This window comes from Procambarus clarkii, chromosome 5 (assembly GCF_040958095.1).
Source record: "Procambarus clarkii isolate CNS0578487 chromosome 5, FALCON_Pclarkii_2.0, whole genome shotgun sequence".
In the NCBI taxonomy this organism is placed as follows: domain Eukaryota; kingdom Metazoa; phylum Arthropoda; class Malacostraca; order Decapoda; family Cambaridae; genus Procambarus; species Procambarus clarkii.
In genome coordinates this window covers 27274390-27302208 of record NC_091154.1, presented here as the reverse complement: position 1 = coordinate 27302208, position 27819 = coordinate 27274390, and the positions used below count along the sequence as shown (strand labels likewise).

At 47.3% G+C, this 27819-nt stretch overlaps 1 protein-coding gene and 1 pseudogene across 1 annotated transcript in view; one reads left to right on the top strand and one right to left on the bottom strand.

The window, feature by feature from the left end:
• Positions 1 to 27819, bottom strand: part of LOC123762328 (ets DNA-binding protein pokkuri) — a 364987-nt gene that overhangs the window by 178061 nt on the left and 159107 nt on the right. The gene's annotated exons all lie outside the window — the stretch shown is intronic.
• LOC123767090 (5S ribosomal RNA) lies at positions 26580 to 26698 on the top strand (annotated as a pseudogene).

Here is a 27819-nt window from a genome sequence, read left to right as displayed (position 1 = left end):
ACACAGAAACTGTATTGGAGGGAATACACATTCCCTCCAATGCGTTATGTGTGGTTTCCTCCGAGGCTAATATATATATATATATATATATATATATATATATATATATATATATATATATATATATATATATATATATATATATATATATATATATATATATATATATATATATTGCATTGCGGAAGCACAAAGGGCTGGCATGCAAGACACAACGAGGTCAATGACATCATCAAGAGAAGCCTCGTCTCAGCTGGGTGCCCAGCGGAGAGAGAACCTCGCATCCTAGGGGTCCAAAACCCGGATTTCCCCGCACTTCGCCCTGATGGCATCACCATATACTCCTGGAAGGAGGGTAGACAGTTGGTGTGGGACTACACATGTGTAGCCACCCTGGCTGACACCTATGTACACTTGGGAGCTGATCAAGCAGGTGGGGCGGCCAACCACAGGGAAACAGCAAAATCACTCAAGTACAGGCGACTGGAAGGTCAATACCTCTGTTCCCATAGCGTCTGAGACGCATGGCCCCTGGGGCAAGAGTGCCTTGGGATTTCTCAAGGAATTGGGGTCCTAGCTCATTGACGTCACCAGAGACCCAAGGGCTTCCAGTTTTTTATTTCAGCGTCTCACTGTGGCGATCCAGAGGGGAAATGCTTGCTGCGTCCTCGGTTCCTGTCCAGAAGCGGAGGAGCTTCAAGAGATCCATAACCTTTAGGCATTTGTCTTGTATGTTTTGTAACCTTTAAATACACAATAAAGGAAAAAAAAAAAGGGAAGGGGGTGGTAGGAGAAAAGCACACAGAAACTGTATTGGAGGGAATACACATTCCCTCCAATGCGTTATGTGTGGTTTCCTCCGAGGCTATGGGTCCCCCTTCTTCCAGCCAGAGGTGGTACTCCCTTCCCTATTTTATATATATATATATATATATATATATATATATATGGGTATTGAATGGAAGTGATTGTAGAAAGCCTATTGGTCCATATTTCTTGATGCTTCTATATTGGAGCGGAGTCTTGAGGTGGGTAGAATATAGTTGTGCATTGATTGGCTGTTGATTGCTGGTGTTGACTTTTTAATGTGTAGTGCCTTGCAAACGTCAAGCCGCCTGCTATAACTGTATCGATGATTTCTGTGTTGTTTACTAGGATTTCTCTGGCGATGGTTTGGTTGTGGGAAGAGATTATATGTTCCTTAATGGAGCCCTGTTGCTTATGCATCGTTAAACGCCTAGAAAGAGATGTTGTTGTCTTGCCTATATACTGGGTTTTTTGGAGCTTACAGTCCCCAAGAGGGCATTTGAAGGCATAGACGACGTTGGTCTCTTTTAAAGCGTTCTGCTTTGTGTCTGGAGAGTTTCTCATGAGTAGGCTGGCCGTTTTTCTGGTTTTATAGTAAATCGTCAGTTGTATCCTCTGATTTTTGTCTGTAGGGATAACGTTTCTATTAACAATATCTTTCAGGACCCTTTCCTCCGTTTTATGAGCTGTGGAAAAGAAGTTCCTGTAAAATAGTCTAATAGGGAGTATAGGTGTTGTGTTAGTTGTCTCTTCAGAGGTTGCATGGCGTGTCACTTTTCTTCTTATGATGTCTTCGACGAAACCATTGGAGAAGCCGTTGTTGACTAGGACCTGCCTTACCCTACAGAGTTCTTCGTCGACTTGCTTTCATTCTGAGCTGTGGCTGAGAGCACGGTCGACATATGCGTTAACAACACTCCTCTTGTACCTGTCTGGGCAGTCGCTGTTGGCATTTAGGCACATTCCTATGTTCGTTTCCTTAGTGTAGACTGCAGTGTGGAAACCTCCGCTCTTTTCCATGACTGTTACATCTAGAAAGGGCAGCTTCCCGTCCTTTTCCATCTCGTAAGTGAAACGCAGCACGGAACTCTGCTCAAATGCCTCCTTCAGCTCCTGCAGATGCCTGACATCAGGTACCTGTGTAAAAATGTCGTCAACATACCTGCAGTATATGGCCGGTTTCAAGTTCATGTCGACTAAGACTTTTTGCTCGATGGGCAAAAAGTCCCCTCGATCTGTGTGAAGAAAATTTTGCTCGATCGAGCAAAAAGTCTTAGTCGACATGAACTTGAAACCGGCCATATACTGCAGGTATGTTGACGACATTTTTACACAGGTACCTGATGTCAGACATCTGCAGGAGCTGAAGGAGGTGTTTGAGCAGAGTTCCGTGCTGCGTTTCACTTACGAGATGGAAAAGGATGGGAAGCTGCCCTTTCTAGATGTAACAGTCATGGAAAAGAGCGGAGGTTTCCACACTGCAGTCTACACTAAGGAAACGAACATAGGAATGTGCCTAAATGCCAACAGCGACTGCCCAGACAGGTACAAGAGGAGTGTTGTTAACGCATATGTCGACCGTGCTCTCAGCCACAGCTCAGAATGGAAGCAAGTCGACGAAGAACTCTGTAGGGTAAGGCAGGTCCTAGTCAACAACGGCTTCTCCAATGGTTTCGTCGAAGACATCATAAGAAGGAAAGTGACACGCCATGCAACCTCTGAAGAGACAACTAACACAACACCTATACTCCCTATTAGACTATTTTACAGGAACTTCTTTTCCACAGCTCATAAAACGGAGGAAAGGGTCCTGAAAGATATTGTTAATAGAAACGTTATCCCTACAGACAAAAATCAGAGGATACAACTGACGATTTACTATAAAACCAGAAAAACGGCCAGCCTACTCATGAGAAACTCTCCAGACACAAAGCAGAACGCTTTAAAAGAGACCAACGTCGTTTATGCCTTCAAATGCCCTCTTGGGGACTGTAAGCTCCAAAAAACCCAGTATATAGGCAAGACAACAACATCTCTTTCTAGGCGTTTAACGATGCATAAGCAACAGGGCTCCATTAAGGAACATATAATCTCTTCCCACAACCAAACTATTGCCAGAGAAATCCTAGTAAACACAGAAATCATCGATAGATACAGCGATAGCAGGCGGCTTGACGTTTGCGAGGCACTACACATTAAAAAGTCAACACCAGCAATCAACAGCCAATTAATGCACAACTATATTCTACCCACCTCAAGACTCCGCTCCAATATAGAAGCATCAAGAAATATGGACCAATATATATATATATAAAGGTCTAAGATATCGTATATGTGTTATACTAGGCCTAAGAATATTTAAATTTTTGTTTCTGCTTTATTTTCAAGGATTGTAACATTAAAAATACAATCAAGTAATTACTTTCGGTCCATCACAGCAAATGGTACTTTCACGAAATAGTTAATATATATATACAATCAATTCAGGAGGAAGAGTTCAAACATTCATATAAAAGCCATTTTCCTTCATGCTGAATACCTGAACGTCCACTATATATTATATACATTATATATATAATGCCAAAGGTTAGAGCATGAGGGAGGATCCTCGACGGCACTTGGCTCAACAGGCCAGGATGGGCGGCCAGGATTGACAGTGACCTCGGCCACGGTATTCTCCTCCAGTGGCCGGACTGGGATCCGGGTGCATATTACGCTCCTCGGGGCTGCTGGCGGCGGCGCCCATTGTGCACTGGCTGGCTTCACTGTCGTGTTCCCCCACGCCCACTGCTGGTGTGGTGTTCCCCACGCCCACGCCCACTGCTGGTGTGGTGTTCTCCACGCCCACACCCACCGCTGGTGTGGTGTTCCCCCACGCCCACGCCCACCGCTGGTGTGGTGTTCCCCCACGCCCACGCCCACCGCTGGTGTGGTGTTCCCCACGCCCACGCCCACCGCTGGTGTGGTGTTCCCCACGCCCACGCCCACCGCTGGTGTGGTGTTCCCCACGCCCACGCCCACCGCTGGTGTGGTGTTCCCCACGCCCACCGCTGGTGTGGTGTTCCCCACGCCCACCGCTGGTGTGGTGTTCCCCACGCCCACCGCTGGTGTGGTGTTCCCCACGCCCACCGCTGGTGTGGTGTTCCCCACGCCCACGCCCACCGCTGGTGTGGTGTTCCCCACGCCCACCGCTGGTGTGGTGTTCCCCACGCCCACCGCTGGTGTGGTGTTCCCCACGCCCACCGCTGGTGTGGTGTTCCCCCACGCCCACCGCTGGTGTGGTGTTCCCCCACGCCCACGCCCACCGCTGGTGTGGTGTTCCCCCACGCCCACACTCACCGCTGGTGTGGTGTTCCCCCACGCCCACACCCACCGCTGGTGTGGTGTTCCCCCACGCCCACACCCACCGCTGGTGTGGTGTTCCCCCACGCCCACCGCTGGTGTGGTGTTCCCCCACGCCCACCGCTGGTGTGGTGTTCCCCCACGCCCACCGCTGGTGTGGTGTTCCCCCACGCCCACCGCTGGTGTGGTGTTCCCCCACGCCCACCGCTGGTGTGGTGTTCCCCCACGCCCACCGCTGGTGTGGTGTTCCCCCACGCCCACCGCTGGTGTGGTGTTCCCCCACGCCCACCGCTGGTGTGGTGTTCCCCCACGCCCACCGCTGGTGTGGTGTTCCCCCACGCCCACCGCTGGTGTGGTGTTCCCCCACGCCCACACACCCCTGCTGTGATGTTCCCTACGCCCACACACCCCTGCTGTGATGTTCTCACGCCCACACACCCCTGCTGTGATGTTCCCACGCCCACACACCCCTGCTGTGATGTTCCCACGCCCACACACCCCTGCTGTGATGTTCCCACGCCCACACACCCCTACTGTGAAAGAGCGAGATCGAGCGAGCGAAAGAAAGCGAACGAGAGCGCGAGCAAGAGAGAGAGAGCTACATAGCGAGAGAGAGAGCGAGCAAGAGAGTGCGAGGATAATATATCACACACAAGGGGTAGAGAAGGGGGGGATGGGCCTGGGGGGGGGGGGGGGTCAGGCCGCTCGATAACGAACGAGGACAAAATTATTCCCAAAATAGCGAAGGTTGGTGTTGGAAGCCTTAACGAAGAGTGCGTGGGAGGGCGGTGGGAGGGAGGAGACCCCTGGCTAGGAGGGGAAGGGATAGAAGGACACGGGCTAGGACATATCCTCCTGTTTACACAATACATCTTGTAACTCTGGCCACCATCCTACACTCACACACACACACACACACACACACACACACTCAAAGACATAATGGACATTTAAATAGTAGAATTTGGTATTTTTTCTCTTTATAGATTCCGGATTAATATATATATATATATATATATATATATATATATATATATATATATATATATATATATATATATATATATATATATATATATATATATATAATATATATATATATAATATATATATATATATAATATATATATATATTATATATATATATATATATAATATATATATATATATATATATATATATATATATATATATATATATTCCTGGGCCTAGTATAGTGTTTATATATAATACATTTGGCCTCGGATAGCGAGTTTTAGGCCTAGGAAGGTTAGGTTAGGGTCTAGTAGCAACAAATACAAAATCTTTTCGGGTCAGTCCATATTCAATAGTACCAAATTCTACTTTTCTAACTGTCCATTACGTCAATATATGTCCAGCGGTCCACGTCGCTACTGTAAGTACTGTCTAAACAAGAGGACGGGAGGAGGGAGAGGAAGACGGGCCTGTCCATTTCCCCCCCTACCCGTCTCTCTCTCACAATCCACACTTCCCCCCCCCTCCCTCCTCCCCGGTACCCGGAGAGACAACAATTCTCACCAGGACCAATAACAATCAACACTGCAGTAGCCCCCCCCCCACCCCCTCCCCCCCTTAACAGTAACCATCACTGTCCGCCCCCCCCCCCAAGTGTTCACTGTCCTACAGAAGATTTGGTGGTGTTCACCCTACCTCATACTCTCCCGCACGCGGCCTCATACTCTCCCGCACGCTGCCTCATACTCTCCCGCACGCGGCCTCATACTCCCCCGCACGCTGCCTCATACTCTCCCGCACGCTGCCTCATACTCTCCCACACGCTGCCTCATACTCTCCCACACGCGGCCTCATACTCCCCCGCACCCTGCCTCATACTCTCCCGCACGCTGCCTCATACTCTCCCACACGCTGCCTCATACTCTCCCGCACGCTGCCTCATACTCTCCCGCACGCTGCCTCATACTCTCCCGCACGCTGCCTCATACTCTCCCGCACGCGGCCTCATACTCTCCCGCACGCGGCCTCATACTCTCCCGCACGCTGCCTCATACTCTCCCGCACGCTGCCTCATACTCTCCCGCACGCTGCCTCATACTCTCCCGCACGCTGCCTCATACTCTCCCGCACGCTGCCTCATACTCTCCCGCACGCTGCCTCATACTCTCCCGCACGCTGCCTCATACTCTCCCGCACGCTGCCTCATACTCTCCCGCACGCTGCCTCATACTCTCCCGCACGCTGCCTCATACTCTCCCGCACGCTGCCTCATACTCTCCCGCACGCTGCCTCATACTCTCCCGCACGCTGCCTCATACTCTCCCGCACGCTGCCTCATACTCTCCCGCACGCTGCCTCATACTCTCCCGCACGCTGCCTCATACTCTCCCGCACGCTGCCTCATACTCTCCCGCACGCTGCCTCATACTCTCCCGCACGCGGCCTCATACTCTCCCGCACGCGGCCTCATACTCTCCCGCACGCTGCCTCATACTCTCCCGCACGCGGCCTCATACTCCCCCGCACCCTGCCTCATACTCTCCCGCACGCGGCCTCATACTCTCCCGCACGCTGCCTCATACTCTCCCGCACGCTGCCTCATACTCTCCCGCACGCTGCCTCATACTCTCCCGCACGCTGCCTCATACTCTCCCGCACGCTGCCTCATACTCCCCCGCACGCTGCCTCATACTCTCCCGCACGCTGCCTCATACTCTCCCGCACGCTGCCTCATACTCCCCCGCACCCTGCCTCATACTCCCCCGCACCCTGCCTCATACTCTCCCGCACCCTGCCTCATACTCTCCCGCACGCGGCCTCATACTAACACCAGCTTGTCCCCTCATGAAGTCACGAGAGTGTAGGACAGAGACAATCATCGCCAGTTAACTACAAGCTGGGCCTCGGGTCTCCGGCTAAGAAAATCTACCAGCAGCACAAGGTAGACATTGCAAGGGGGAAAAGTCCACTTTGAATATTGTATATTAGTGTAAAAAAGGAACTAGGAGATCCATTATTTATGACAATGAAATGTGTCAAGTAAAACGTGTGTAAAACGTGTGGCGCGGGGTCGATTCCCGCACGAGGCAGAAACAAATGGGCAAAGTTTCTTTCATCCTATGCCCCTGTTACCTAGCAGTAAAATAGGTACCTGGGTGTTACTCAGCTGTCACGGGCTGCTTCCTGGGGGTGGAGGCCTGGTCGAGGACCGGGCCGCGGGGACACTAAAGCCCCGAAATTATCTCAAGAAGATAACCTCAAGATGGGGCATGCAACACCACCAGCAGACTAACAGACGTTGTCACAGCTCGAATAAGACCTGGCGACAAGTATCTCTGGCAGTTGGGGTTGTATAGAGGGATCTAGATGAAGTAAAGTCTAAGTGTGTGGACACACACTTGAGCATCCCATATTAGAGTGTGAAAAAATGAGCCATTTACAGAAAGCTAATCACACGCTGCATGAAATGGCAAACCATCTTATTACAAATGATAAAATATCTGAAATCCTTGCATTGTATCCTAGCACTGTATTCTAGCACTGTATCCTAGCATTGTATCCTTGCACTGTATCCTTGCATTGTATCCTAGCATTGTATCCTTGCACTGTATCCTAGCATTGTATCCTAGCACTATCCTAGCACTGTATCCTAGCATTGTATCCTTGCACTGTATCATTGCACTGTATCCTAGCACTGTATCCTAGCATTGTATCCTAGCACTGTATCCTAGCACTGTATCCTAGCACTGTATCCTTGCACTGTATCCTTGCATTGTATCCTTGCACTGTATCCTAGCATTGTATCCTTGTATCCTAGCATTGTATCCTAGCACTGTATCCTTGCACTGTATCCTTGCACTGTATCCTTGCACTGTATCCTTGCACTGTATCCTAGCACTGTATCCTAGCATTGTATCCTAGCACTGTATCCTAGCATTGTATCCTAGCACTGTATCCTAGCATTGTATCCTAGCACTGTATCCTAGCATTGTATCCTAGCACTGTATCCTAGCACTGTATCCTAGCATTGTATCCTAGCACTGTATCCTAGCATTGTATCCTAGCACTGTATCCTAGCATTGTATCCTAGCACTGTATCCTAGCACTGTATCCTAGCATTGTATCCTAGCACTGTATCCTAGCATTGTATCCTTGCACTGTATCCTTGATTCGCTTCCAGTCGATAAATGACGTACATGAGGCTAAGGAATAAGCTGGGTGATGTGAAGACCAATAATAATAATAATAATAAACAGCAGCCCTACCTACGGTCTCGATTCATGCAGGTCAGCGTTCAATCCCCGACGGTCCACAAGTGGTTGGGCACCATTCCTTCCCCCCGTCCCATTCCATATCCTTACCTTCCGAGTGATATATAGTCTTAAAACCTTATTGCTTTCTTGTGATAATCACCTTACCTATTCTATAGTCCTATAATACCCCTCCCCAAAAAATATTTTGTGCATTAGCAAAAAATTATTGAACATCAATGTTCAATAATCTATTATAACCACACAGATATCGTAATAAAAACATGTAACAAGCTGACATTATGAGATAAGCATGCCACATGTAGTTGTTTAATGTGAAGATCTCCGCTAAAGGTCTGATTAAGACCAAATGAACAAATCCACAAGAACCGTGACGAGGGTTCGAACCTACGTCCAAGAGGATCCCAGACGCTGCCTTAATCGACTGATTAACACCTTTTGTCCCGTCACCCCTTGTTTGTGGTCACTTTTCACACTTTTCACTCTTTTTTCCACTCAAGGAACACTACTTTTCAGTTTCCTCCAGCGTGACGACTTGTTCATGTGAGCTCGGTGGTGGTTAACACGTCCGGGATGCTTCCGGACGCAGGTTCGAATCCTCGTCACGGCCCTTGTGGATTTGTTCATTTGATGCATCACTTTAGTGTTATCTGTGTTAACACGTGACATTTAGGGGACGCGTTCAGGAGCTCAGCGCCTCGAATGGGAAATTATTTTGCTTCTTTACTGTGAAAAACACTCTGGTAAGGAAAGTTTTATTAATATAAGTTTATTCTCTGAATTTTATCACTTTTTACCAAATCATTTCACACGAGGTGGAAGGCCAGTCATTTGACCTCCCCCCCCCTCTCTCGAGTACATGGCACCCACTTGACCCCACCTCTCGAGTACATGGCACCCACTTGACCCCACCTCTCGAGTACAAGACACCCACTTGACCCCATCTCTCGAGTACAAGGCACCCACTTGACCCCACCTCTCGAGTACAAGGCACCCACTTGACCCCATCTCTCGAGTACAAGACACCCACTTGACTCCATCTCTCGAGTACAAGACACCCACTTGACTCCATCTCTCGAGTACAAGACACCCACTGGACCCCACCTCTCGAGTACAAGACACCCACTTGACCCCATCTCTCCAGTACAAGACACCCACTTGACCCCATCTCTCGAGTACAAGGCACCCACTTGACCCCATCTCTCGAGTACAAGACACCCACTTGACCCCATCTCTCGATTACAAGACAACCACTTGACCCCACCTCTCGAGTACAAGGCACCCACTTGACCCCATCTCTCGAGTACAAGACACCCACTTGACCCCATCTCTCGAGTACAAGACACCCACTTGACCCCACCTCTCGAGTACATGGCACCCACTTGACCCCACCTCTCGAGTACAAGACACCCACTTGACCCCAACTCTCGAGTACAAGACACCCACTTGACCCCATCTCTCGAGTACAAGACACCCACTTGACCCCATCTCTCGAGTACAAGACACCCACTTGACCCCATCTCTCGAGTACAAGACACCCACTTGACCCCATCTCTCGAGTACAAGACACCCACTTGACCCCATCTCTCGAGTACAAGACACCCACTTGACCCCACCTCTCGAGTACATGGCACCCACTTGACCCCACCTCTCGAGTACAAGACACCCACTTGACCCCAACTCTCGAGTACAAGACACCCACTTGACCCCATCTCTCGAGTACAAGACACCCACTTGACCCCATCTCTCGATTACAAGACAACCACTTGACCCCACCTCTCGAGTACAAGACACCCACTTGACCCCATCTCTCGAGTACAAGACACCCACTTGACCCCATCTCTCGAGTACAAGACACCCACTTGACCCCATCTCTCGAGTACAAGACAACCACTGGACCCCCCTCTCGAGTACAAGACACCCCACTTGACCCCCCTCTCGAGTACAAGACACCCCACTTGACCCCCCCCCTCTCGAGTACAAGACAACCACTGGACCCCCCTCTCGAGTACAAGACACCCCACTTGACCCCCCCACCTCTCGAGTACAAGACAACCACTCCTGAAACACGAAGCATGTACCTATGAGTACGATAACCTCTCGTGTCGAGTACGATAACCCACTCACCAGAATACTGTGAACTATTTACGTTACCGAGCTCTTCGGAGAGGCGATCATCCTGGGTATGTGGGGAGGAGGAGGAAGAGGAAGTGATGACAGGGGGAAGGAGGGGAAAGAGGAATTAAGAGATGGTGGGATGGGACAACCCGCTCTCACACAAGACAGCACATATAGGACTTATTGCTTAGAGTCACTATTTCGCTTATGAATAAGTATATATGTGACATATTCCAAGCCATTTTTTTTCCAAGGCACTAAGTCTTCTTCTCAGTTTTATTAAACAATAGAGATTTTATACAAAATTTGACAATATCCTGAATTACTTTACAATTTATTTAAATATTTTAGTTTTGTTTTATTATTGTTATAAAACTGTAATATCAATATAGGTATAGGTTCAGTACTAATTGTAATATCTTAACATACTAAGAAGGTTAGGTTAGGTCGGTGTTTTCTATTCAGCATTTCAAGGTAAACTCAAATATTCACAATAAATTAGTCTGTCACATATGCACTTATTTATATGCCAAATATTGACTATAAGCAAGTGCGAGAACGGGTTGGATGGGAAGGCATGGGAGGAAAGGAGGGGTAGGTGGGTGGTGTAGACATGGGAGGGGGGCCAATCAGGAATCGATGGTGGGAGGGGGTCGCTGACCCAAACACTCACCAGCTGACTCACAGTGTTGAATATCTGATTTACTGTGACTCATGATACTTCCTCAACTGGACTCACGTGGTCTTGGGGCGTTTAATTCATGTATTTATGCAGCTTTACTCAAGTTAATTGGTATTTGATTCATTTTGACTCATTGTTGATCCCCCGGTGGAGGCGGAGACAAATGGGCAAAATGTTTCTTTCACCCTGATGCCCTCTGTTATCTAGCAATGAATTAGGTACCTGTGAGTTAGACAGCTGCTTCCTGGGGATGTATAACAAAACGGAGGCCTGGTCGAGGACCGGGCCGCGGGGACACTAAGCCCAGAAATTATCTCAAGATAACCTCAAGATAACCTCCTCAAACTTAATGCACCGTGTTTGTAACGCAGTAGACCACAGCGGCCAAATTACGATGTTCTAGTGACATTAAAAGCCCCCTTATGATTGACGCGCCCTCGGACTAACCAACATCGGTTTAGATTAAGATTTTAGTAGATTAAGATTAAGATTAGATATTACTATAGACTAAGTAAACCGTCTAGATTCATACGCTTCAGGCTAGTGAAAACCACTTCAAATTTGACGCTCGTTGCTAACTCCTCGACCCGATTAGTTTCTCAACTTCTCGCTGTACTTTTACACGGGATAACAAAAAACTAATTTGATTGCCGAAAATACAGCGATGTTGGGGTACACCGTAGGCCTACAGTGGGGGGTACACCGTAGGCCTACAGTGGGGGGTACACCGTAGGCCTACAGTGGGGGGTACACCGTAGGCCTACAGTGGGGGGTACACCGTAGGCCTACAGTGGGGGGTACACCGTAGGCCTACAGTGGGGGGTACACCGTAGGCCTACAGTGGGGGGTACACCGTAGGCCTACAGTGGGGGGTACACCGTAGGCCTACAGTGGGGGGTACACCGTAGGCCTACAGTGGGGGGTACACCGTAGGCCTACAGTGGGGGGTACACCGTAGGCCTACAGTGGGGGGTACACCGTAGGCCTACAGTGGGGGGTACACCGTAGGCCTACAGTGGGGGGTACACCGTAGGCCTACAGTGGGGGGTACACCGTAGGCCTACAGTGGGGGGTACACCGTAGGCCTACAGTGGGGGGTACACCGTAGGCCTACAGTGGGGGTACACCGTAGGCCTACAGTGGGGGGTACACCGTAGGCCTACAGTGGGGGGTACACCATAGGCCTACAGTGGGGGGTACACCATAGGCCTACAGTGGGGTACACCGTAGGCCTACAGTGGGGTACACCGTAGGCCTACAGTGGGGGTACACCGTAGGCCTACAGTGGGGTACACCGTAGGCCTACAGTGGGGGGTACACCGTAGGCCTACAGTGGGGGGTACACCGTAGGCCTACAGTGGGGGGTACACCGTAGGCCTACAGTGGGGGGTACACCGTAGGCCTACAGTGGGGGGTACACCGTAGGCCTACAGTGGGGGGTACACCATAGGCCTACAGTGGGGGGTACACCATAGGCCTACAGTGGGGTACACCGTAGGCCTACAGTGGGGGTACACCGTAGGCCTACAGTGGGGTACACCGTAGGCCTACAGTGGGGTACACCGTAGGCCTACAGTGGGGTACACCACACACCAGCCTATGATGACTACACTAAATTAAATTACTAAATCATCAAATCACTACTTGAAGAGGTTGGACGCCTACAAGTGTGATGACTGGTAGTACTGACCTCAGACGCCAGACGGTAATGCTGTACACAACAGGCCCAAGACTCATCAAGTATTTTACTCGGCCACTGACGAAACCTTTGCATCTTTCAACAATCATAGCGGCTTTGCACTAATTAAATAGTTTACGAGCTTGGAAACTTCACAACCCGAGGTTGTTGTAATTGTTTATAACAACAATCTTCCTTATACACAGAAATCACAATAGCATGATGCATCAAATGAACAAATCGACAAGGGCCGTGACGAGGATTCGAACCTGCGTCGAACGATTAAGGCAGCGTCTGGGATCCTCTTTGACGTAGGTTCGAACCCTCGTTACGGCCCTTGTCGATTTGTTCAATAAACTTCCTCTTAGTGTTTCGAAGATCACAAAACTGTTAACAGTTGTTAACAAAACTGCCACGATTGTTAAAAAGATGTATAGGTTCCGTAAGTGGGTTGAGTAGATGCTCAGAAGCCTCCTGGACTAGGTTGACTGGAGGCTTCAGCCCTTCACACACACACACACACACACACACACACACAGGATTCGTAATTCTGTGGCGCGGGTTCGATTCCCGCACGAGGCAGAAACAAATGGGCAAAGTTTCTTTCACCCTGAATGCCCCTGTTACCTAGCAGTAAATAGGTACCTGGGAGTTAGTCAGCTGTCACGGGCTGCTTCCTGGGGTGTGTGTGGTGTGGGGGAAAAAAAATAGTAGTTAGTAAACAGTTGATTGACAGTTGAGAGGCGGGCCGAAAGAGCAAAGCTCAACCCCCGTAAAAACACAACTAGTAAACACACACACACACACACACACACACCTGTCCAAGCAAGTATGTACATATGATCCCGTTTGAGTGCTTCTGACAAGTCAATGTTCAAGAACTGTTCATCTGTGCACTACACACAGAAATCACAATAGCGTGATGCATCAAATGAACAAATCCACAAGGGCCGTGACGAGGATTCGAACCTGCGTCCGAGAGCATCCCAGACGCTGCTCCAGTAAGTTCAGTAGAACTTCGGTTTCAACTCCTTTTGACCATGTCGTAGCTCAGTCGATTAAGGCAGCGTCTGGGATGCTCTCGGACGCAGGTTCGAATCCTCGTCACGGCCCTTGTGGATTTGTTCATCTGTGATTTCCAAGAATTGCTCATTTTATGGAATTCACTTCAGTAATTAATTCTGTAGCTTGGGTGTGACCTTGTGAGATATACACCACTTCCCTTGTGCCTGATAGTCAGGTCTCCTCCATGTCTTATACCCAAGGTCATGACCTCAGCAACGTACAGGGAAGTCATGTCTTCTTGTCTCATTCTCTCAAGTCACTTCTTCTTGTACATGTCATTTGGTTTCCGGCTAAGTGTGAGGCTCGCGGGTCACCGCCCTTTCCCGCGCGTCATTGCTGTGACCTTTGACCTAACATTTGCGTCACTCTTGTCTCTTCTGACCTCGCGTACTCGCCTAGTTGTGCTCGCTTAGTTGTGCTTGCGGGGGCTGAGCTCTCTCTCTCTTTAGGTCCCGCCTCTCAACCGTCAATCAACTGGTGTACAGATTCCTGAGCCTACTGGGCTCTATCATATCTACATTTGAAACTGTGTATGGAGTCAGCCTCCACCACATCACTGCCTAATGCATTCCACCTGTTAACTACTCTGACACTGAATAAATTCTTTCTAATGTCCCTGTGGCTCATGTGGGTACTAGGTTTCCACCGGTGTTCCCTTGTTCGTGTCCCACCCGTGCTGAAGAGTTTGTCTTTGTCCACCCTGTCAATTCCCTTGAAAATTTTACTAGGTGGTTATCATGTCTCCCCTTACTCTTCTGTTTCCCTGGAACATGAGGTTCAGCTCCTTTAGCCTTTCCTCGTAGCTCATACCTCTCAGTTCCGGGACGAGTCTGGTGGCATACCGCTGAATCTTCTCTGTGCTTGCTTGCTTGTTGTGTGCGGGGAGTGTGGTTCAGTTCTTGCCCCCCCCCCCTGCCTCTCGGCCATCAAGTATGTATGGCCATCACTATACTCCGGTGGAGGTGGCTTCACCAACTTCTGCTTCCTCTTCAGTCCACCTTCTCCCAACTTGTACTCCTAATTAAAGGAACTAATTGCCTCTATGACTTATTCCTATGCCTCTCTGAGACCCTATGCCTCTCTGAGACCCTATGCTTCTCTGAGACCCTATGCCTCTCTGAGATCCTATGCCTCTCTGAGACCCTATGCCTCTCTGAGACCCTATGCCTCTCTGACTCGTTCTTTTTCAAATTCCTTCACTGTGCCTCTCTCGTTCCCTTTCATCTCATCTGAAACGTTGTCCCTGATCACCTCACCTTTGCTTCTTAGTATCTTGAACGTTGGGATCATGCCTACTCTAGTTCTGTGTCAATGACAAACTCACCTCCCGAAATATCTTCATAGCAATGTTATTTATAATGCCATCCTGAACATAGACCGGGCCGCGGGTGACGTTGATCCTCGAGATCATCGATAAGCATCCTTTAGACTTGTTCTATATAATACTCACTCTTCACAATACCCGAGACACCCCCCCTCCTCACCCCCTGGCGCCACTATCAACGACTCCTCCAACACCATCACAAAATGGTGTTCTGAATTATTTATTGTTTTTAATTATTTTTTTTTTCAGACTTTTGCGTCTGCCTGGCTCTCCTTGTTGTATTGCTCTCTTCCTCTTTATCCTCCTCCTCTTCCTCTTCCTCCTCCTCGTTGTTCTGGTGCGCATTACTCTGCAGTTATCAGACTTCTCCTGTACCTTGCGGACGTCCCGACACCGCAGCTTTTCTAAACACTTTGTTTTTACCTTAGGTGGCAGCTGAGCACCCTCTACAGCAGGCACACACACATATGAGCACCCTCTACAGCAGGCACACACACAGCTGAGCACCCTCTACAGCAGGCACACACACAGCTGAGCACCCTCTACAGCAGGCACACACACAGCTGAGCACCCTCTACAGCAGGCACACACACATACGTCTCTCTTTCCTCAAGAGCAGCACGATGAGCAAGAGCAAGACCTAGAAGCTGGAGGAGCACCTAGGAGCAGGAGGACCTAGGAGGAGGAGGAGGACCTAGGAGGACGGAGGACCTAGGAGCAGGAGGATGAATGTGTTTCACGTTATCAAGTCATGAGTAATATGAGTGAGGGGAGAGGGACAAGGGTGGAGAGCAGTGAGGGAAGGAGTTGGAAGAGAGGCGTGATAAAGAGGAGGAAGTAAGGGGAGAGTGGTGAGGGGAAACCGGAAAAGGTGGAAAAGCGTCGCGAGGCAAAAGGAGAAAGCAAGTGAGAGAGGATAGTCAAAAAGCAAAAATGGAGGGAAGGAGAGAACAAGGAAATGAAAAAAATGGAACGCAGGGAGTGTGATAAAGGAGAGAGAGAGAGAGAGAGAGAGAGAGAGAGAGAGAGAGAGAGAGAGAGAGAGAGAGAGAGACCCCCTCATACTGTGAGTGGTAGCATACAAAGACTCCCCATGATACAAGAGGTGCTAATCTCATAACTAACCCCCCCCCCCCCCGTCTTCATTTTGCTTTGAAATATATTTAAGACTTTTTTTTTCAATTCACCTGCCCAACATGCAATTCAGTCTAATGACGGCTGGTGCCGGAACACTGCAACTTGCAACATGAAAATCTTACACACTGGAGGCAAGTTATTTGGATTAGATTATGTTCAACATTGAATATCTCCGGTTAAAAGCGGAGATGACGTTTGCAATATCCGGTTACACAGCTTGTTCTCTGGCTTACATTATATTTTATATATATATATATATATATGTCGTACCTAGTAGCCAGAACTCACTTTTTGGCCTACTATTCAAGGCCCGATTTGCCTAATAAGCCAAGTTTTCCTGAATTAATATATTTTTTCTATTTTTTTTCTTATGAAATGATAAAGCTACCCATTTCATTATGTATGAGGTCAATTTTTTTTTATTGGAGTTAAAATTAACGTAGATATATGACCGAACCTAACCAACCCTACCTAACCTAACCTAACCTATCTTTATAGGTTAGGTTGGGTTAGGTTGCCGAAAAAGTTAGGTTAGGTTAGGTAGGTTAGGTAGTCGAAAAACAATTAATTCATGAAAACTTGGCTTATTAGGCAAATCGGGCCTTGCATAGTAGGCTGAGAAGTGCGTTCTGGCTACTAGGTACGACATATATATATATATATATATATATATATATATATATATATATATATATATATATATATATATATATATATATATATATATATATATATATTATATATAAATTTGTCTATCAACCGAATGTGAAATTTCGATTTTGAGGAAGAATGTCCGCGATTCTACTGTAATATAAAATGACTGGTCATTTTATGCAGAGGAAGCTTGGGTTTATCTCTAAATGCCTGAAATTGCCTTTATTCAGTTTAAGCTGTAATGGTCAAGTATGTTGCCGCTTTGTGCACAAACTTTCTTTCATGTTGAAAAAAAAAAAGTTCGAACGCCTACGTACAGCGACGTTTTTTTGGGGGGTGGGGGTGGGGGGGGGAGGTGTTTCGGGTCCTCACACAGTGTTTGACGTCAAAGTGCGTTGATAGGCAAAAACGTTTTTAGCTGAGCGTGGTGAAAACATATGCAAGAGAGTAACTATACTTCAGTGTTAGACAGGGTACTGTCTATGAACCTAATTCCGGGCAGTGAGTCCGAGCTGTGTGTTTATAGATCCGGATTGCATGTCCTGGTGTTGGACAGGCCCGGATGATGAGTCCGGGAGACGGCCCGGTCCATACGGTGAGTCCGGGAGGTGGCCCGGTCCGGACAACGAGCCCCGCTGAAGAACCTCCCAATCGAATCGAGGAATATCACAGTGATCGTCTACCCCCTGGTATGGGCGGCGGCTCCAGCAGCGTGAGGGGCAGCGTGAGGGGCAGCGTGAGGGGCAGCGGCTCCAGCAGCTTGAGGGGACAGCACACGGACTTGTATACCACGAGGGTAAAGGTGGTTTCTGGGGGTTTGATCTAATATTGTGAGCAGGGAACGAGGGCGGGTTGCCGTAGGGACAGTGACGTCAGTACCCACGTCACGCGCCAACGCGATACCGCCGCTCTATCTGGAAAATAGGTCCCGTGTTATTAGTCCCGAAGCTGATTGTCCTTGATAGCTCCACGCACTCTCTTTTTTATGTTATTTCATCGAAAATCAAAAGAACTTTGCCCGTATTTTCATTCCACTTGATCATTCTATATGGCTTGTATTTCAGGCCTTTGTGATGCGATCTTCGACCTCGAGGGCCTGGACGCGCGTCACGTGGCCGCCATCACAAACTAATGCTATATTCCCCGTTGCTAATGGAAGTTTTCTTCTGGGGTGAATTTTGCATTTTGCAGATGTAGAACTCCGGGGGGGGGGGGGGGCAGGAGCTAGGTAACACTCGACACAGTGTGTAAAACTATACACAATATATATTATATATATTATATATATACATTATATATATATATATATATATATATATATATATATATATATATATATATATACACACACACACACACACACACACATCAGTTCCCTGGGAGAGAGAAGACGGGCGTTTATCAATTGGAAATACGTGGTAAGGAAAGGCGAATTAAGACATGAGAAATGGAGAGAAATTGAGATGAAGAGACAAATTGAGAAGGTAAGAGAGTGAAAAAAAAGAGATATATAAGAGCGAGATAGAAAGAGGCGAGATAGAAACCGCACAGTCGATGATCAATGCGTAAATATTAGAAAGCTTAAAAAGGTCAAATAATTATAATTTAATAATCAAATTCTACATATGTGACTACTGTGACGGAGCGAGACCAATATCCCGTACAGGTAAGGGAACGAGGGTTGAACAACTCTACCTTTTACTCCTCTATGTTAGAGCCATATCTTGAGGTTATCTTGAGATGATTTCGGGGCTTTTAGTGTCCCGCGGCCCGGTCCTCGACCAGGCCTCCACCCCCAGGAAGCAGCCTTCCTGGGGGTGGAGTCAGTACAGCTGACTAACACCCAGGTACCTATTTTACTGCTAGGTGACAGGAGCATAGGGTGAAAGAAACTCTGCCCATTGTTTCTCGCCGGCTCCTGGGATCGAACCCAGGACCACAGGATCACAAGTCCCGCGTGCTGTCCGCTCGGCCGACCGGCCATAAAGACATAACTAACTAGAGTTTGTCCAAATTAGTTAATCTTTTAAATAGAACATCAAAAAAAATCAATAATAATAATAATGTTTGTGACAAAAATGAGGATGAGCCGTGAGGAGGCTTCGAACCTATGCTCCTAAGCAAATAAGTTTAGACAACACTTTTGAGCATGTGGTGGTGTAGTGATGTAAGGGGTGTGTGCTTGGGAGTACCCAGAGCATAGGTTAGAAGCCTCAAGGCCCCTACTGACCGCCTTGACCACTACCTGAGAGAATGTGAACATCTAAGAAATGTGTGTGTGTATTTCTTGTGTAAGACACCCCTGGTGTCCGTGTTTACACTACTCACTCAACCCAGGGGCCCTGTTACTGAAGGTAGTTCTCCCCCCCCCCCCCCCAAGTGTGGATGAGGCATATTTGTCCTGAAGCGTTTACAAGTGATCATTAACACTACCTTTCCTTGTCAATCTTGCCACTTCTACAACTTCTCAGTCTTGTAGATCCTCTCCACTTCTATTCCGTTCTATAATTCCTTTTTACTTTTCTTCTCTTCCCTCCTACAGCTCCTCCCCACCCATCTTTCTACCTCCATTCTAAAGTTCCTCTGCAGCTCTTATTTATTTATTATATACAAGAAGGTACATTGGGATTGTGAGGATACATAGCATAGTAATTACATTCTTGAAAAGCCACTAGTACGCGCAGCGCTTCAGACCAGACCAAAGGCAGATCTTTTCACATCATCATCTACTCATTGTGTGTCAATCCGCTCTCTACAGGATCCTTTAATGCCTCTGTGTGTCTTGGCCCTTCATCCTCTCTCCCGTCAACGTTTTCGCTTCCATCCTCATCGCCCTCCATCCCCTCCTCAAGCATCCTTCACCGGCTTCCTCTTTATCCCTTCTGTCCTTATCACACCTCAACTCTCGCGCTTCTCTCGTTACCCCCCTTCCATCGCCCTCTCCCCCCTTCTATCTCTCCTGTCCATCTCTCCCGTAGCTTTTACGTCAAGGGGGATGCTGGAGCCCCCTTGTGTAGGTTGGTGTGCGTGCGTCATCCTCCCCCCCCCCCTTCCCATCTCTCCCCCTTCCCACGTTCCAACCACTTCTCCCAAGAGAAGTCGGACGTGGAGGATTGGGGAGGGGCGATGATCGTGGACGGGGCAAGGATTGTGAAGGGGCAAGGATTGTGAAGGGGCGAATTGTGAAGGGCAGGAAGATTGTGACGAGCACGAAGATTAGATATTGACCCTTACACATGTCGAAGTGCAACAGGGATAATACTGACGCTTCTGTTTGAACTCCACTTTTCCCGGCCACGTCTGCGTACACAGTCACCAATTTGCAATACGGTCCGACAGCTGACGGCGGCTATCGTCGGCGGTTACAAGTGCCTAGAGCAACACGCCAGAGGTCAAACGTGGCTTCCCCCCTTGAAGGAGGCGCGGATGGGCTCCCTCGGCGAGTGAGCCGCTTGTCACACGGGCGCCCCATGTTCCGGACTGTTGATGGTCTCTCCTCACCTCTATATGGACCCGGAGTGAGGGAGTCCGTTCTCGCCAAATCTGGTGAACTCGGAGGTCGGTTTCGAACCCTCGTCACGGCCCTTGTGGATTTGTTTATCTGGTGATATATTGGAAGCATGTAAGTAGTTCCAGGACGGAGACGACAGTTTGGTTTGAAGGAGAAGGTTTCGTGGCCACTAACACGTGTACTAACATAATTAAGTTGACCAAACCACACACACTAGAGAGTGAAGGGACGACGACGTTTCGGTCCGTCCTGGACCATTCTCAAGTCCATCGACTTGAGAATGGTCCAGGATGGACCGAAACGTCGTCGTCCCTTCACCTACTAATGTGTGTGGTCTGGTCAACATACTTTAGCCACGTTATTGTGACTCATCGCCTGCATAATTAACTAATTGTTCCATGTATATGGTCTAGGGGCTGCTGCTGTTACTCTAAGGAGCGTGATCAGCCACGGGCAACATTCCCCTTAAATGATAGCGACTGTTGAGAGAGTCTAGTGTCTTTAGCATTTCTTGGAGGATCTGTTTCACTACATGGCTGCTTAATACTCCCGTAATTACAGAGGATTAAAGGAGTTCCAACAGGAGTACTAGGGCATCTGTTCCCCCCCCCCCCCTGCCTGTGGTTAGTGGGCCTCGACCAGTCACAGCTACCTCAGTGGTCACCCGTCTCTGAGCACAACGAGGTGGTGGTGGTGGTGTGATGTGGTCTGGGTTCGTATCCTGGCCAGGGAGGATTGACTGGGTACCAGTTTTTAACTTTTCGCCTCTATTCACCCAGCAGTAATTGGGTACCTGGTTGTTAACCGATTATCGGGTCGTGTTCCAGGGGAAAAAAACTTAATTAAGTAAGGCTTATCATGAACTATGGGAAGGGAAAGATCTCGGTTGCTAACAACAGTCAGATGTATTTTTCTGCCCATCTGTGTAAAAAAAAAAAATAAGTTGCATACATAAACATAATACTGTTACATATGGTACAGCAACGTGCGTGTTGTACTTCACAGACACGACCGCTGCACTCAGCGGCGCTGGTGTGAACGCCTCTCTCACTGCTGGACACACCTTGTTGTTGTGGTTTAAGATTCAGCTACTAGGGAACAAAATGTTCCAAGTAGCACGGGCTATGGTGAGCCCGTAGTGGACTTACCTGGCACAGGAGCGGGGCTGAGCTGCGACCCGAGCAGGACAAACCACTCCTCAGTTACTCTACCTGTTACTTATTCCCCCCCCCCCCAGTCTCTACCTGTCCAGGGTGATGACTTCTTGTTGTTGTTGTTGAAGCCACCACAAGAGGTGGCACGGGCACGAATAACCCCGTAGGTGGTAGATGTTTGGATGTAAAGTGATCTTTGGTGGTGTAATATCTTTAAGTGTCTCTTGGCCTCGCCGGCAAATCAAACTGGGTTATACCCACGAAAAGCCACGAATGCCAGACATTGTTACACGAAACTAAAGGTGCGTACATTCGTCGTTCACTCACCACCATACGACTCTTCCTATTGACCTGGGGCCAGATTCACGAAAGCACTTACGCAAGCACTTACGAACGTGTACATCTTTTCTCAATCTTTGACGGCTTTGGTTACATTTATTAAACAGTTTACAAGTATGATAACTTCCCAATCAACTGTTGTTAGTGTTATAAACAGCCTCCTGGTGCTTCGGAGCTCATTAACTGTTTAATAATTGGAAACAAAGCCGCCAAAGATAGAGACAAGATGTACAGGTTCGTAAGTGCTTGTGTAAGTGCCTTCGTGAATCTGGCCCATTGTCCTTGCTGTGAGCGCAGGCGGGTGGCCACTACGATACACCCTGGCCCACACCTGTGAGCCGGTCGGCCGAGCGGACAGCACGCTGGACTCGTGATCCTGTGGTCCTGGGTTCGATCCCAGGCGCCGGCGAGAAACAATGGGCAGAGTTTCTTTCACCCTATGCCCCTGTTACCTAGCAGTAAAATAGGTACCTGGGTGTTAGTCAGCTGTCACGGGCTGCTCCCTGGGAGTGGAGGCCTGGTCGATGACCGGGCCGCGGGGACACTAAAAAAAGCCCCGAAATCATCTCAAGATAACCTCAAGATAACCTCACAAATATTTCAGAGTTCATATTGCCAGAGATCATGGCAATACGGTTTATGATCACAAGGGCAAGATGGTGTATCCTGACTCCTCAGCTCCAGCCTGTCCTCCCAGGCCTTTCCTCCCAAGATTTCCTAACGTCAAGAGACTGTCGTGCTAAAGTGCCAACCTTGTCTTGAAGTAGCGAGGACCATCGGACCATCTTGCTCCTACCTCGACAGGCGGTCGTTACACATGTCTTATCTCCGGTGGCTGGCTTGTTTAGAATGGCTTCGGTTCTCAACGATTCAGACTTAGCTGAACCTCTAGTCCAGCGAACCCCCTAGATGAATCCACCAGAGGGACAGCATCTTCATATTCCATAGCATCTTCATATTGGTTCCTTCCCAGAATTCATGTGGTAAGGGGGGGAAGAATTGACCAGGATTCCAACCTGGGTTCTCAATACGCTAGTCAAGTACTACCTTAATCACTGCTCCACCCAACATGGCGGGATCTCTCACCAGTATCCCGTGTCATTATAACGTTACAGTGATCATCATACGCTGACCACCACTGTACAATGTCTAGACTCCATGCTGGCTGCTAGGGCACAACCCGTATGTCGAGGGTCAAACCTGAATTCACGCTTTAACTGCCCCGCGTGTAAGGTACCCATAAGTACCCCACAGGTACCCACAAGTACCCCACAGGTACCCACAAGTACCCCACAGGTACCCACAAGTACCCCACAGGTACCCACAAGTACCCCACAGGTACCCACAAGTACCCCACAGGTACCCACAAGTACCCCACAGGTACCCACAAGTACCCCACAGGTACCCACAAGTACCCCACAGGTACCCACAGGTACCCAAGTAACGACTCAAACCTGAGCGCTCACACGCTTGTTGACGTTCAGTTTAACAAGTGTTTAGGTACACTTAAGAACAAGAATAAGATAATGAAATAAGAAGAAGAAGAAGAAGGAGGAGGGAAATATATGTATGGAGAAGATGTGATGAAAGAGAGAGAGAGAGAGAGAGAGAGAGAGAGAGAGAGAGAGAGAGAGAGAGAGAGAGAGATTTAAAAATCTTATCTCTCCGTCATTATCAGTTATCTGACCTGTCTCAGTTTTTAATGCACCAATCCTTTCCCTAATCTCTGTTCGATACAGCTGAAAAAACCATTAAGATCTGCCTTTGCTTGTCCTGCTATGCGAAATTCAGTTTCTTTTTACCCTCCTTATCTCCTCTTTTTTTTAAATTTCTAACCAGTTGGACGAATCTTGTTCTAAACTGACTTCTCCATTCTTAATCCTTTTGTACCGAGCTCTTTCTACCTATAAGGTTCTTCAGATTCATCGTTATCCATTTCGGGTCATTGTTATTAGATCTATTCAATTTGTATGGTATGTTACGTTCCTGTGCTTTGCTTAGAATATTTAAAAATAAATTATATTTTGAATCCACATCGAAATCCATTTTTACGTCACCTATCATTGGGTTCACGTCTCGCCCCAAGACCGGCCCACCCTCCGATGCCCAAGGACTTTCCAATCTATTACACCTAAAACATTTCTTAGGCCCTTAAAATCAGCTTTTCGGAAATGTGGCACTTTCACAGAATTTTCTCCTACAAATCTATTCCATTCTATGCTAAATCTGATTACTTTATCACTGTTCCCTAGTTCGCTCCCTATTTCGACGTCATTAATGTGTGTCTCCCTGTTTGTTAACACCAATTTAATTTTGTATTGTTTCAAGCACATGCCATTGACACATGTTAATAAATGTGTTTAGGCCATACCTTGAGTTGTATTGTTCGTATCTGATAAGTAGACACACACACATGTTCTTAATACTCTGGTTTAAAGCATTGTTACCATGATTTTCACCTACTATGATCAATTTTTTTTTTGGTGCACATGCCAAGGTGTTAGTATTATGCACACCTGATCTTCTTTCAATGCTTATTATGCAAATTTCACATCTTGTTAACACCAAGTCAAGATATAAAATATTATCTTTTTATACCAAGATATAAATACCATTAAATACCTATAATTATACCTATAATTATACCTATAATTATACCTATAAATACCTATACCTATATTTATAATACCTATACCTATATTTATACCATAAATACCTATATTTATACCTATAAATACCTATAATTATACCAAGATATAAAATATCTTCCCGCGATGGTTCCTTAATGTGCTACAACTCTGTTATTCCGACACTTCATACAGAAGGGCGAACGTGTCTTAACCCTTTGGGCAACATAGCTTCGATCCGACCTGCGTCTCTACGACGCACTGAAAGCCTTTTCGATCAGTCTTTTAGGAGCTGCGTGAGGTTTTCACCGCCAGGCTTCCATATGTTGCTGTTTTTCCCCGTGAACATGTACCACGAGTGCTTGACGTCAGCGCCAGGCTTTGATTGACGTCAGCGCCAGGCTTTGGTTGACGTCAGCGCCAGGCTTTGGTTGACGTCAGCGCCAGGCTTTGATTGACGTCAGCGCCAGGCTTTGATTGACGTCAGCGCCAGGCTTTGATTGACGTCAGCGCCAGGCTTTGATTGACGTCAGCGCCAGGCTTTGATTGACGTCAGCGCCAGGCTTTGATTGACGTCAGCGCCAGGCTTTGATTGACGTCAGCGCCAGGCTTTGATTGACGTCATCTAACAGTATTTTACGTCAGAATCAATTGTGTCATGTGAAGGAGAGAGAGAGATAGGGAGGCAGGAAGGTAGAGAGAGGGAGGGATGGAGGGAGAGAGAGGGAGGGTGAGAGTAGTGAGGATCAATAGTGGGAAGTGACGAGAGGAAATGAGTTCGACCAGGAGGAAGTGAGACACTAGGAGATGAAGGAGGCGGGAGGAGGAGGAGGAGGAGGAGGAAGAAGTAAGAATAAAGAATGAATGGAGGAATATGAGTCAGTAGTGAATAAAACCGTAAAAGCAAAGTTGGGAAAATATAGAACCAAGAGGATGAAGAACATAAAAAAAGACGAATGATGCTGGAGGTAAATATGAAGAAATGGAGGTGTAGGAGATAAAGGAGGAGGAGGCAGCGTAGGAAGAGCAGGTGGTAAAGGAGAACCAGAGAGAGAGAGAAAATATGAAGATATCAACAGAATGGTATAAGAGAAGTATATACGAGGAGGGTTGGTGGGTGGGGTAGGAGGGAGGAAGGGAGAAATGGAAATCTCTCCCTCTCTGAGAGAGAGAGAGAGACAGAGAGAGACAGATACAGAGACACAGAGAGAGAGAGAGACAGAGAGAGAGACAGAGAGACTTGTACTGTTCACCTCATTCTGCTTCAAGAATGAGGTACTATTTTGCCATTATTTTATTATTTAGTATATCACACATCATTAGTTAGTTACTTCGAGGTCTGTTGTCTGTATGTAATCGCGGGGATTCCGGGCTATTATTTAATACTGATATGTGCTGTTATCTCCTTCAGCACGATGTTCTGAAGTGCTGAAGTAACGGCACACGTGTTGGTCGCCAGCCTCTTGCCACAGATGTTAATATCCATGAGGAGAGAGCAGGCGGAGGTATACATTTGTTAAATCTTTTTAGAAGACACATGCACCAGCGACGTCTGTGTTGGAGATAAGATGCTTATCTTAAGATACTAACAAGGTTAGGTAAGGTCGGTGTTTTCTATGAATCTTTTTAAGGGTATCTATTATGTTTAGTATATCACCTATGCACGTAGTTAATAAGTCAATATTGACTTTACGAATTTGCGAGAACGGGTTGCTTGGAGAGGCCAGGCCTCCTGGAACTTGCCTACAACGTTAAAAAATGAAAGTTTAAAGGGTTTTATTTACATCTTCATCGACCAGGATTTTGTCATGGTTCTTTCTAATGAGCGAACAGGAATAGTGGCGTTGCTACCAGTCCTTATTCTGTGCTGCTGAGCCACCAGACTTTTTTTCATGCCAACGGCCATACCACGTTGAGAACACCGCTGATCGGACGAGAAGCGAAGTTAAGCAACGTTGGGTTTGGTTAGTACTTGGATGGGTGACCGCCTGGGAACACCAAATGCTGTTGGCAATAATGTTAAATGGGGGTAGAAATAGCCTAAGCTACTCTATCCCTTTGAGATGTATTTCTTTGTTATCTCAATAAACATACTTGAACTTGAACCAGACTCTTCTGATGATGCTCCATCACTGCTGCATTTGTCTTTCATGGCTTCTTTTATCATGATAGAGAACCATGTTATCGTAGGTTATCTTTTTGTCAAGCGATTCCAGGTTTTTGACCTTTTCATCGACTCGATCCTCATAACCAAACTAGGGGCTGATCTGGGTTTCGTCTGTAGACTGTTTTGGGATATGAGAGTTTTTGCGTTTAAAAAAAAAGGTGAAAAGTAAACTTTTCAACCTGGCTGTTAACTCCTATCTTTAAAACATCACATTTTCAGTCCATCCTCCTCTTTAGGTAGTTCTTATATTAACGATGAGGACCATAGTTCATATATTGACGTAAAAGCAAATTAAAAAGTAGAAATCGGTATTATTGAATTTGGACAAAGATATGTTTCGGTACTGATATTACAAAGAAAACTTAACCTAACCTTCCTAGGCCTAATTCACGCTGAGGCCTAATATTGTACATATATGTGCTATGCTAGGCCTAGGAATATTTATGTTGGGTTTTTAGCTTCATTGTTTTGGACTAATAAAGTGGAATAGTACCAAATTCTATCCGACTATCCATAATGTATGTGTATACACGATGGTCCACAGAGATACATATACATTTAGGAAATGTATATGTTTATCTCTCAGAATGTTTGGTAATGTTTATTATTTGTGATGTGTGTATGTATGTATTAACACGATGTACTGAACGGGGTAAGAATAGCTTGAGCTACCTCGTCCCTTTGTGTGTATTTTACCTCAATAAACTTATTTCAATTTCACAGAGAGACCATCAATGTGGCCTCTCTACATAGATGGAGAAGATGCAAAAAAGTTTTATATATAGAGGAGGATGGGTTGGCCATTTTCTGTGTTGTAAGGAGACGTCCCATCCCTGTCAGTCTTGCTGGTCAAAGAGGCCTGGTGGTGTGTGGCGATGTACTCTCTCAGACTACGGGCTCACCATAGCCCGTGCTACTTTGAACTTTTTGTTCCAGGTAGCGAATCTTAAAAACAACAACAACTCTC